This window comes from Salmo salar, chromosome ssa11 (assembly GCF_905237065.1).
Source record: "Salmo salar chromosome ssa11, Ssal_v3.1, whole genome shotgun sequence".
Taxonomy (NCBI): Eukaryota; Metazoa; Chordata; class Actinopteri; order Salmoniformes; family Salmonidae; genus Salmo; species Salmo salar.
The window spans coordinates 15,974,841-15,987,149 of record NC_059452.1 but is presented as its reverse complement, the minus strand read 5'-3'; the positions used below and the strand labels follow the sequence as shown (position 1 = coordinate 15,987,149).

Genomic DNA, 12,309 nt, shown 5'->3' with positions numbered 1-12,309 from the left:
CAGCACACTGCAGACACCAAACACTACTAACACTAATTACAGCACACTGCAGACACCACACCACTAACACTAATTACAGCACACTGCAGACACCAACCACCACTAACACTAATTACAGCACACTGCAGACACCACACCACTAACACTAATTACAGCACACTGCAGACACCACACACCACTAAGAGTAATTACAGCACACTGCAGACAGCACACCACTAACACTAATTACAGCACACTGCAGACACCATTACCACTAAGACTAATCACAGCACACTGCAGACACCACACCACTAACACTAATTACAGCACACTGCAGGTACCACAAGCCACTAACACTAATTACAGCACACTGCAGACACCACACCACTAACACTAATTACAGCACACTGCAGACACCAAACACTACTAACACTAATTACAGCACACTGCAGACACCACAAACCACTAACACTAACAACAGCACACTGCAGACACCACACCACTAACACTAATTACAGCACACTGCAGACACCACAAACCACTAACACTAACTACAGCACACTGCAGACACCACACCACTAACACTAACTACAGCACACTGCAGACACCACACACCACTAACACTAATTACAGCACACTGCAGACACCACACCACTAACACTAATTACAGCACACTGCAGGCACCACACACCACTAACACTAATTACAGCACACTGCACACACCACACACCACTAACACTAATTACAGCACACTGCAGACACCACTAACACTAATTACAGCACACTGCAGAAACCACACCACTAAAACTAATTACAGCACACTGCAGACACCACACACCACTAACGCCAATTACAGCACACTGCAGAAACTACACACCACCAACACTAATTACATCACACTGCAGACACCACACCACTAACACTAATTACAGCACACTGCAGACACCACACACTACTAACACTAATTACAGCACACTGCAGACACCACACCATTAACACTAATTACAGCACACTGCAGACACCACACACAACTAACACTAATTACAGCACACTGCAGACACCACACCACTAACACTAATTACAGCACACTGCAGACAACAAACCACTAACACTAATTACAGCACACTGCAGACACCACACACCACTAACACGAATTACAGCACACTGCAGACACCACACACCACTAACACTAATTACAGCACACTGCAGACACCACACCACTAACACTAATTCCAGCACACTGCAGACACCACACACCACAAGCACTAATTACAGCACACTGCAGGCACAACATCATTAACACTAATTACAGCACACTGCAGACACCACACCACTAACACTAATTACAGCACACTGCAGGCACCGCACACCACTAACACTAATTACAGCACACTGCAGACACCACACACTACTAACACTAATTACAGCACACTGCAGACACCACACGACTAACAGAAATTACAGTACACTGCAGGCACGACACACCACTAACACTAATTACAGCACACTGCAGACACCACACACCACTAACACTAATTACAGCACACTGCAGACACCAAACACTACTAACACTAATTACAGCACACTGCAGACACTACACCACTAACACTAATTACAGCACACTGCAGACACCACACAACTAACACTAATTACAGCACACTGCAGACACCACAAACCACTAACACTAACAACAGCACACTGCAGACACTACACCACTAACACTAATTACAGCACACTGCAGACACCACAAACCACTAACACCAACTACAGCACACTGCAGACACCACACACCCCTAACACTAATTACAGCACACTGCAGACACCACACCACTAACACTAATTACATCCCACTGCAGACACCACACCACTAACACTAATTACAGCACACTGCAGACCCCACACACCACTAACACTAATTACAGCACACTGCAGACACCACACCACTAACACTAACTATGCACACTGCAGACACCACACACCACTAACACTAATTACAGCACACTGCAGACACCACACCAATAACACTAATTACATCACACTGCAGACACCACACAACTAACACTAATTACAGCACACTGCAGACCCAACACACCACTAACACTAATTACAGCACACTGCAGGCACCACACACTACTAACACTAATTACAGCACACTGCAGACACCACACCACTAACACTAATTACAGCACACTGCAGACACCACTAACACTAATTACAGCACACTGCAGACACCACACCACTAACACTAACTACAGCACACTGCAGACACCACACACCACTAACACTAATTACAGCACACTGCTTACACCACAACACTAACACTAATTACAGCACACTGCAGACACCACACACCACTAACACTAATTACAGCACACTGCAGGCACCACACACCACTAACACTAATTACAGCACACTGCAGACACCACACCACTAACACTAATTACAGCACACTGCAGTCAACACATTACTAACACTAATTACAGCACACTGCAGACACCACACACCACTAACACTAATTACAGCACACTGCAGACACCACACACCACTAACACTAATTACAGCACACTGCAACAACACACACCACAAGCACTGATTACAGCACACTGCAGGCACAACATCATTAACACTAATTACAGCACACTGCAGACACCACACAACTAACACTAATTACAGCACACTGCAGACACCACACGACTAACACAAATTACAGCACACTGCAGACACCACACACCACTAACACTAATTACAGCACACTGCAACAACACACACCACAAGCACTGATTACAGCACACTGCAGGCACAACATCATTAACACTAATTACAGCACACTGCAGACACCACACAACTAACACTAATTACAGCACACTGCAGACACGACACACCACTAACACTAATTACAGCACACTGCAGACACCGCACACCACTAACACTAATTACAGCACACTGCAGACACCATCACCACTAAGACTAATTACAGCACACTGCAGACACCAACCACCACTAACACTAATTACAGCACACTGCAGGCACCACAAGCCACTAACACTAATTACAGCACACTGCAGACACCACACACCACTAAGACTAATTACAGCACACTGCAGACAGCAACACTACTAACACTAATTACAGCACACTGCAGACACCACATACCACTAAGACTAACAACAGCACACTGCAGACACCACACCACTAACACTAATTACAGCACACTGCAGGCACCACAAGCCACTAACACTAATTACAGCACACTGCAGACACCACACCACTAACACTAACTACAGCACACTGCAGACACGCACACCACTAACACTAATTACAGCACACTGCAGACACCATTACCACTAAGACTAATTACAGCACACTGCAGACACCACACACCACTAACACTAATTACAGCACACTGCAGGCACCACAAGCCACTAACACTAATTACAGCACACTGCAGACACACACCACTAACACTAATTACAGCACACTGCAGACACCAAACACTACTAAAACTAATTACAGCACACTGCAGACACCACACACCACTAACGCCAATTACAGCACACTGCAGAAACTACACACCACCAACACTAATTACATCACACTGCAGACACCACACCACTAACACTAATTACAGCACACTGCAGACACCACACACTACTAACACTAATTACAGCACACTGCAGACACCACACCATTAACACTAATTACAGCACACTGCAGACACCACACACAACTAACACTAATTACAGCACACTGCAGACACCACACCACTAACACTAATTACAGCACACTGCAGACAACAAACCACTAACACTAATTACAGCACACTGCAGACACCACACACCACTAACACGAATTACAGCACACTGCAGACACCACACACCACTAACACTAATCACAGCACACTGCAGACACCACATCACTAACACTAATTCCAGCACACTGCAGACACCACACACCACAAGCACTAATTACAGCACACTGCAGGCACAACATCATTAACACTAATTACAGCACACTGCAGACACCACACCACTAACACTAATTACAGCATACTGCAGGCACCACACACCACTAACACTAATTACAGCACACTGCAGACACCACACACTACTAACACTAATTACAGCACACTGCAGACACCACACGACTAACAGAAATTACAGTACACTGCAGTCACGACACACCACTAACACTAATTACAGCACACTGCAGACACCACACACCACTAACACTAATTACAGCACACTGCAGACACCAAACACTACTAACACTAATTACAGCACACTGCAGACACTACACCACTAACACTAATTACAGCACACTGCAGACACCACACATCTAACACTAATTACAGCACACTGCAGACACCACAAACCACTAACACTAACAACAGCACACTGCAGACACTACACCACTAACACTAATTACAGCACACTGCAGACACCACAAACCACTAACACCAACTACAGCACACTGCAGACACCACACCACTAACACTAACTACAGCACACTGCAGACACCACACACCCCTAACACTAATTACAGCACACTGCAGACACCACACCACTAACACTAATTACATCCCACTGCAGACACCACACCACTAACACTAATTACAGCACACTGCAGACCCCACACACCACTAACACTAATTACAGCACACTGCAGGCACCACACACCACTAACACTAATTACAGCACACTGCAGACACCACACCACTAACACTAATTACAGCACACTGCAGACACCACTAACACTAATTACAGCACACTGCAGACACCACACCACTAACACTAACTACAGCACACTGCAGACACCACACACCACTAACACTAATTACAGCACACTGCTTACACCACACCACTAACACTAATTACAGCACACTGCAGACACCACACACCACTAACACTAATTACAGCACACTGCAGGCACCACACCACTAACACTAATTACAGCACACTGCAGACACAAAACACCACTAACACTAATTACAGCACACTGCAGTCAACACATTACAAACACTAATTACAGCACACGGCAGACACCACACACCACTAACACTAATTACAGCACACTGCAGTCACGACACACCACTAACACTAATTACAGCACACTGCAGACACCACACACCACTAACACTAATTACAGCACACTGCAGTCACCACATCACTAAGACTAATTACAGCACACTGCAGGCACCACTACCACCAACATACAGCCCACTGACTGGCTGGATCCCTACACGTCCACACTCAGACCAAGGAAAGAGACACATCAGAAATGCAGGAAGCTTTCTCAAGCCATGCTGCTATTATGTATGAAACCAATGCTTGGCAGCACATTGCAGACTCAATGCATACATTTTACATCCCATTCACAGGCTGCCCACCAGACTAGGAGCTACTGTAAATCCACAATGAGGAGAGGCTCTGAACACAGGTTTGACTGTAGTCTAACATGACAGGCTATTAGATCCCCCTCTCCGGCTCATCTCAGAGACTCTGATAGTGATTTCTGTCATAAGCCTTCTGGAAAGAGAAATCCATTACACAGCTGAGCAACTCTGAGAAAACATTGTATGATGATTGTGTCTAACATGGCAAAAATGTCAAATTAGAGAATTATACACATGAGGAGCATGACAGTGAGAGGGAGAGGTTCTCTGCTCTCTGATGTCCTGAGGAGAATGGTGATGATAGTGAGGACTGAGTAGGCGTGACACTGGCCCTTTGATCATTGCTATAAGGCCCTACGACAGCTGTTTCTGAAGACAGTGTAGTGTTTATGATACAAACCTCCGGCATTACAAACGAAGAAAAACAACTACTTAGGAGGAAGAAAAACTGTAAAGATGCCTGCTGGACATACATACCTGTCATTTCTGTGCTGCTGAAGCATTCCAGCCCATTTTGATTCCTGACACTGTGGGTGACTGTACTGATGACACAGTGGAATGATTGTCCCTATTACAGAACTAAAAGCGATAGAAACGTCAAACAGTGTCACGACTTCCGACGAAGTCGGTTCCATCCTTGTTCGGGCGGCGTTCGGCGGTCGATGTTGCCGGTCTTAAAGCCATCGCCAATCCACCTTTCATTTTCCAATTGTTTTGTCTTGTTTTCCCACACACCTGGTTCACATTCCCTCATTACTTGTCGTGTATATAACACTCTGTTCCCCCCATGTCTGTGTGTGAAATTGTTTGTTGTAAAGTGTTTGTGCACTTTGACTGGTTTGCAATGGGTTATTTTGTACCCATATTTTGTTGTTCTGGGTGCCGTTGTTTTTTTTAAATATTAAACTGCTCCGGTTTTTACCCAGTTCTGCTCTCCTGCGCCTGACTTCCCTGCAGCCAGTCACGTACTCCTTACAGAATTTCATACCCGAATATGGAGTCAGCAGGAGCAGGTGCCCCTGGTATAGGGGTTGAGGAGCGCGTCCGGGAGCACGCGGCGATGCTCCACCGTCTCGGCGCCGCCATGGACCGCGTCGTCCAAACCATGGACCGCTGGGAGAAAGGGGAGTTCTTCCAGCGCCTCCACCAGCACAACCGGGGTCTCCACTACTCACCCCCCCTGCAACCGGTCCCAGTGGGATTCGTCTCGCCCTTCCCCGGGAGTACGATGGGACGGCTACACGCTGCCAGGGTTTCCTGTTGCAGCTGGATCTCTACCTGGCAACCGTCCACCCGTTTCCTTCGGGCCGTGAGAAGGTGTCCGCCCTCGTCTCGTGCCTCTCGGGGAAAGCCCTGGAGTGGACCAATGCTGTGTGGGGAGAAGGAGACGCGGCACTGGACCATTTCTAGGATTTCACCCGCCGCTTCTGGGCAGTCTTCGACCACCCGCCCGAGGGTAGAGCGGCGGGTGAACGTCTCTTCCATCTGAGGCAGGGGATGAGGAGCGCTCAGGAGGTCGCGATGTACTTTCGGACCCTGGCTGCCGGCTCGGGATGGAACGACAGGGCCCTGATCGACCACTATCGCTGCAGTTTGCGCGAGGACATCCGTCGGGAGTTGACCTGCAGGGACACCACCCTCACCTTCGACCAGCTGGTGGACCTGTCCATTCGGCTGGATAACCTGCTGGCTACCCGCGGACGTCCAGAGCGGGGTCTGTCGGTTCCATCCCCTAGCACCACCGCTCCGATACCCATGGAGCTGGGAGGTGCTGTGCTCAGGGAGACCGGAGGAGGTTCTGTCTCGAGCACCATCTGTGGCCGCAGAGGTCACACTGCCGGTCGGTGCCGGGTTGGTTCCTCTGGGGGTTGAGGCAGCAGGCAGGGCACTCTGGCGTCACCCCAGGTGAGCCGGCACCATTCTCACCCAGAGCCCTCTGTTGCACACATGTTTTTTTATGTTACTTTTCCTGAGTTTTCCCCACATTCCCAGCATAAGGCGCTCGTCAATTCAGGCGCGGCTGGGAATTTTATAGACAGATCATTCGCCCATAGTTTAGGGATCCCCATTGTTCCAGTGGCTATGCCCTTCCCAGTTCACGCCTTAGACAGTCGACCATTGGGGTCAGGGTTGATTAGGGAGGCCACCGCTCCTCTGGGCATGGTGACGCAGGGGGGTCACAAGTAGAGAATCAGTCTCTTCCTCATTGACTCTCCTGCATTTCCCGTGGTGCTAGGCCTAGCCTGGTTAGCTTGTCATGACCCCACTGTTTCATGGCAACGGAGGGCTTTCATGGGTTGGTCGCGAGAGTGCTCGGGGAGGTGTTTAGGGGTTTTCGTTGGTGCTACTACGGTGGAAAGTCCAGACCAGGTCTCCACCGTGCGCATTCCCCCCGAAAATTCCGACTTGGCTCTCGCCTTCTCCAAAAAGAGGGCGACTCAATTTCCACCTCATCGTCGGGGGGATTGTGCGATAAATCTCCTGGTAGACGCCGCACTTCCCAGGAGTCACGTGTATCCCCTGTCACAGGCGGAGACGGCGGCTATGGAAACATGTGTCTCCGAATCCCTGCGTCAGGGGTTCATTCGGGTCCTCTACTTCACCCGCCTCCTCGAGTTTCTTTTTTGTGAAGAAGAAGGAGGGAGGTCTGCGCCCGTGTATTGACTATCGAGGCCTAAACCAGATCACTGTGAGGTACAGTTACCCGCTACCTCTCATAGCCACAGTGATTGAGTCAATGCACAGGGTGCGCTTCTTCGCCAAACTAGATCTCAGGAGCGCTTACAACCTGGTGCGTATCCGGGAGGGAGACAAGTGGAAGACGGCGTTCAGTACTACCTCAGGGCATTATGAGTACCTCGTCATGCTGTACGGGTTGATGAATGCTCCATCAGTCTTCCAAGCCTTTGTAGACGAGATTTTCAGAGACCTGCACGGGCAGGGTGTAGTGGTGAATATTGATGACATTCTGATATACTCCGCTGCACGCGCCGAGCATGTGTCCCTGGTGCGCAGGGTGCTTGGTCGACTGTTGGAGCATGACCTGTACGTCAAGGCTGAGAAATGCCTGTTCTTCCAGCAGTCTGTCTCCTTCCTAGGGTACCGCATTTCCACCTCAGGGGTGGAGATGGAGAGTGACCGCATTTCAGCCGTGCGTAATTGGCCGACTCCAACCACGGTAAAGGAGGTGCAGCGGTTTCTAGGGTTTGCCAATTACTACCGGAGGTTTATCCGGGGTTTTGGTCAGGTAGCGGCTCCCATTACCTCACTGCTGAAGGGGGGCCGGTACGTTTGCAGTGGTCGGCTGAGGCGGACAGGGCTTTTGGTCACCTGAGGGCTCTGTTTACCTCGGCTCCCGTGCTGGCCCATCCGGATCCCTCTTTGGCGTTCATTGTGGAGTTGGACGCGTCCTAGGCTGGGATAGGAGCCGTGCTCTCTCAGCGCTCGGGTACGCCACCAACGCTCCGCCCCTGTGCCTTCTTCTCGAGGAAGCTCAGCCCGGCGGAGCGAAACTATGACGTGGGGGACCGGGAGCTGTTGGCTGTCGTCAAGGCTTTGAAGGCGTGGAAACATTGGCTTGAGGGGGCTAAACACCCTTTTCTCAGCTGGACTGACCACCGCAATCTGGAGTACATCCGGGCAGCAAGGAGACTGAACCCTCGCCAGGCAAGGTGGGCCATGTTTTTTACCCGTTTTGTTTTCACCCTTTCTTACAGACCAGGTTCCCAGAACGTGAAGGCAGACGCACTGTCCCGGCTGTATGACACATAGGAGCGGACCATGGATCACACCCCCATACTCCCGGCCTCCTGCCTGGTGGCGCCGGTAGTGTGGGAGCTGGACGCGGACATTGAGCAGGCGTTACGTGCAGAGCCCGCTCCTCTCCAGTGTCCCGCTGGGTGTCTGTACATTCCGTCTGCTGTCCGTGACCAGCTGAGCTATTGGGCCCACACGTCACCCTCCTCTGGTCATCCAGGCATCGGTCGGACGGTGTGCTGTCTGAGTGGGAAGGACTCGTGGTGTCACGTTCGTTGTTGTAAGAATCGAACCAAACTGCAGCGTGGTTTGGGTTCATCATCTTTATTACGTGAATCGGCACAAAAAAAACTATAAAGAACAAAACGAACGTGAAGCTTTGCAGTGCTCAAGGCAACTATACACAAACAAGATCTCACAAAACATAGTGGGGAAATGGCTGCCTAAATATGATCCCCAATCAGAGACAACGATAAACAGCTGCCTCTGATTGGGAACCATACCAGGCCAACATAGAAACAGAACGACTAGATAGAAACACCCCCCTAGTCACACCCGACCTAACCAAAATAGAGAATAAAAAGGCTCTCTATGGTCAGGGCATGTCAAGCGGCCCACTTTGCCTAAGGACGTGAGGGTTTATGTTTCCTCCTGCTCGGTGTGCGCCCAGTGTAAGGCTCCTAGGCACCTGCCCAGAGGTAAGCTACACCCTTTACCCGTTCCACAACAGCCTTGGTCGCACCTGTCGGTCGATTTCCTTACCGATCTTCCTCCCTCACAGGGTAACACCACGATCCTGGTCGTTGTGGACCTTTTTTCGAAGTCCTGCCGTCTCCTCCCTCTGCCCAGTTTCCCTACGGCCCTACAGACGTCTTCCGGCACTACGGGGTGCCTGAGGATATAGTGTCTGATCGGGGTCCCCAGTTCACTTCGAGGGTCTGGAGGGCATTCATGGAACGTCTGTGGGTCTCGATCAGCCTTACCTTGGGTTTTCACCCCGAGAGTAACGGGCAGGTGGAGAGAGTTAACCAGGATGTGGGTAGGTTTCTGAGGTCATATTGCCAGGACCGGCCGGGGGAGAACTCAGAACTCGCTCCGCCACTCCTGCACTAACCTCTCCCCCTTCCAGTGCGTACTGGGGTATCAGCCGGTTCTGGCTCCTTGGCATCAGAGTCAGACCGAGACTCCTGCGGTGGACGACTGGTTCCGGCGCGCAGAGGAGACATGGGACGCCGCCCATGTTCACCTTCAGCGCGCCGTGCTGCGCCAGAAAGCCAGCGCAGACCGTCACCGCAGTGAGGCCCCGGTGTTCGCACCGGGGGACCGGGTCTGGCTCTCGACCCGAAACTTGCCCCTACGCCTGCCTTGCCGGAAGCTGGGTCCGCGGTTTGTGGGGCCGTTTAAAGTCCAGAGAGGACTGAACGAGGTGTGTTACAGGTTACAGCTCCCCCTGATTACCCTGTTAACCCCTCGTTCCATGTGTCTCTCCTCAGGCCAGTGGTGGCTGGTCCGCTCCAGGAGTCTGAGGGGCGGGAGGTTCCTCTGCCCCCTCTGGACATCGAGGGGGCCCCGGCGTACGCCGTTTGCTCCATACTGGATTCGAGGCGTCGGGCGAGGGGCCTTCAGTACCTCGTGGAGTGGGAGGGGAGTGGTCCGGAGGAGAGATGCTGGATTCCGGTGGAGGACGTGTTGGACCCTTCAATGCTGCGGGAGTTCCACCGTCTCCATCGGATCGCCCTGCACCTCACCCTCCGGGTCATCCCCGAGGCCAGTGTCGACGCGCTGCTGGAGCCGCATGTCAAGGGGGGGAGGGTACTGTCACGACTTCCGCCGAAGTCGGTTCCTCTCCTTGTTCGGGTGGCGTTCGGCGGTCGACGTCGCCGGTCTTCTAGCCATCGCCAATCCACCTTTCATTTTCCATTTGTTTTGTCTTGTTTTCCCACACACCTGGTTTACATTCCCTCATTACTTGTCGTGTATATAACCCTCTGTTCCCCCCATGTCTGTGTGTGAAATTGTTTGTTGTAAAGTGTTTGTGCACTTTGACTGGTTCACGACGGGTTATTTTGTACCCATGTTTTGTTGTTCTGGGTGCCGTTGTTTTTTTTTCATATTAACCTGTCTGGGCTAGGGGGCAGTATTTTCACGGCCGGATGAAAAACGTACCCAATTTAAATAGGTTACTACTCTGGCCCAGAAACTAGAATATGCATATTATTAGTAGATTTGGATAGAAAACACTCTGAAGTTTCGAAAACTGTTTGAATGGTGTCTGTGAGTATAACAGAACTCATATGGCAGGCAAAAAACTGAGAAAATTCCAAGCAGGAAGTGGAAAGTCTGAGAATTGTAGTTCTTCTTTTGATTCTGTATCGAAGCTACAGTGTCTGTGGGGGACGTTGCACTTCCTAAGTCTTCCATTGGCTGTCTAAAGCCTTCAGAAAGTGGTTTGAGCATTTTCCTATCACTGGGCAAATAATAGGAGTTCAGTTACTGAGTGGTCTGCCTGGCAACAAAGGGATTGGATATGCGCGGTCACACGAGCACGCCGTTCCTTCTTTTTCTTCTTGAATGAATATGCTATTGTCGCAATTTTACGTTAAAAATACCATAAAGATTGATTTTAAACAGCGTTTGACATGCTTCTAAGTACGGTAATGGAACATTTTGACGTTTCGTCTCTCGTTCCAAGCTCGCGCGTTATGCCTTTGGATAAGTGATCTGTACGCACGAACAAAATGGAGGTATTTGTACATAAATATGGATTATTTCGAACAAAAACAACATTTCTTGTGGAAGTAGCAGTCCTGGGAGTGCATTCTGACGAAGATCAGCAAAGGTAAGAGAATATTTCTAATACTAATTCTGAGTTTAGGTTGCCCCGAACTTGGCGGGTGTCTGAATAGCTCGCCGTGATGGCTGAGCTATGTACTCAGAATATTGAAAAATGTGATTTCTCCGTAAAGCTATTTTAAAATCTGACACAGCAGTTGCATCCAGGGGTAGTCTATCTATAATTCTTAAAATAATTGTTATATATTTTGTCAACGTTTATGATGAGTATTTTTGTAAATTGATGTGCACATTCACCGGACGTTTTGGTGGGAATACATTTTCTGAACATCACGCGCCAATGTAAAATGCTGTTTTTGGATATAAATATGAACTTTATCGAACAAAAC

The 12,309-nt window shown here is 49.7% G+C and overlaps 1 protein-coding gene across 1 annotated transcript in view; it reads right to left on the bottom strand.

The window, feature by feature from the left end:
* Window positions 1–12,309, bottom strand: part of LOC106562150 (protein FAM189A1) — a 172,324-nt gene that overhangs the window by 80,668 nt on the left and 79,347 nt on the right. The window lies entirely within an intron of this gene.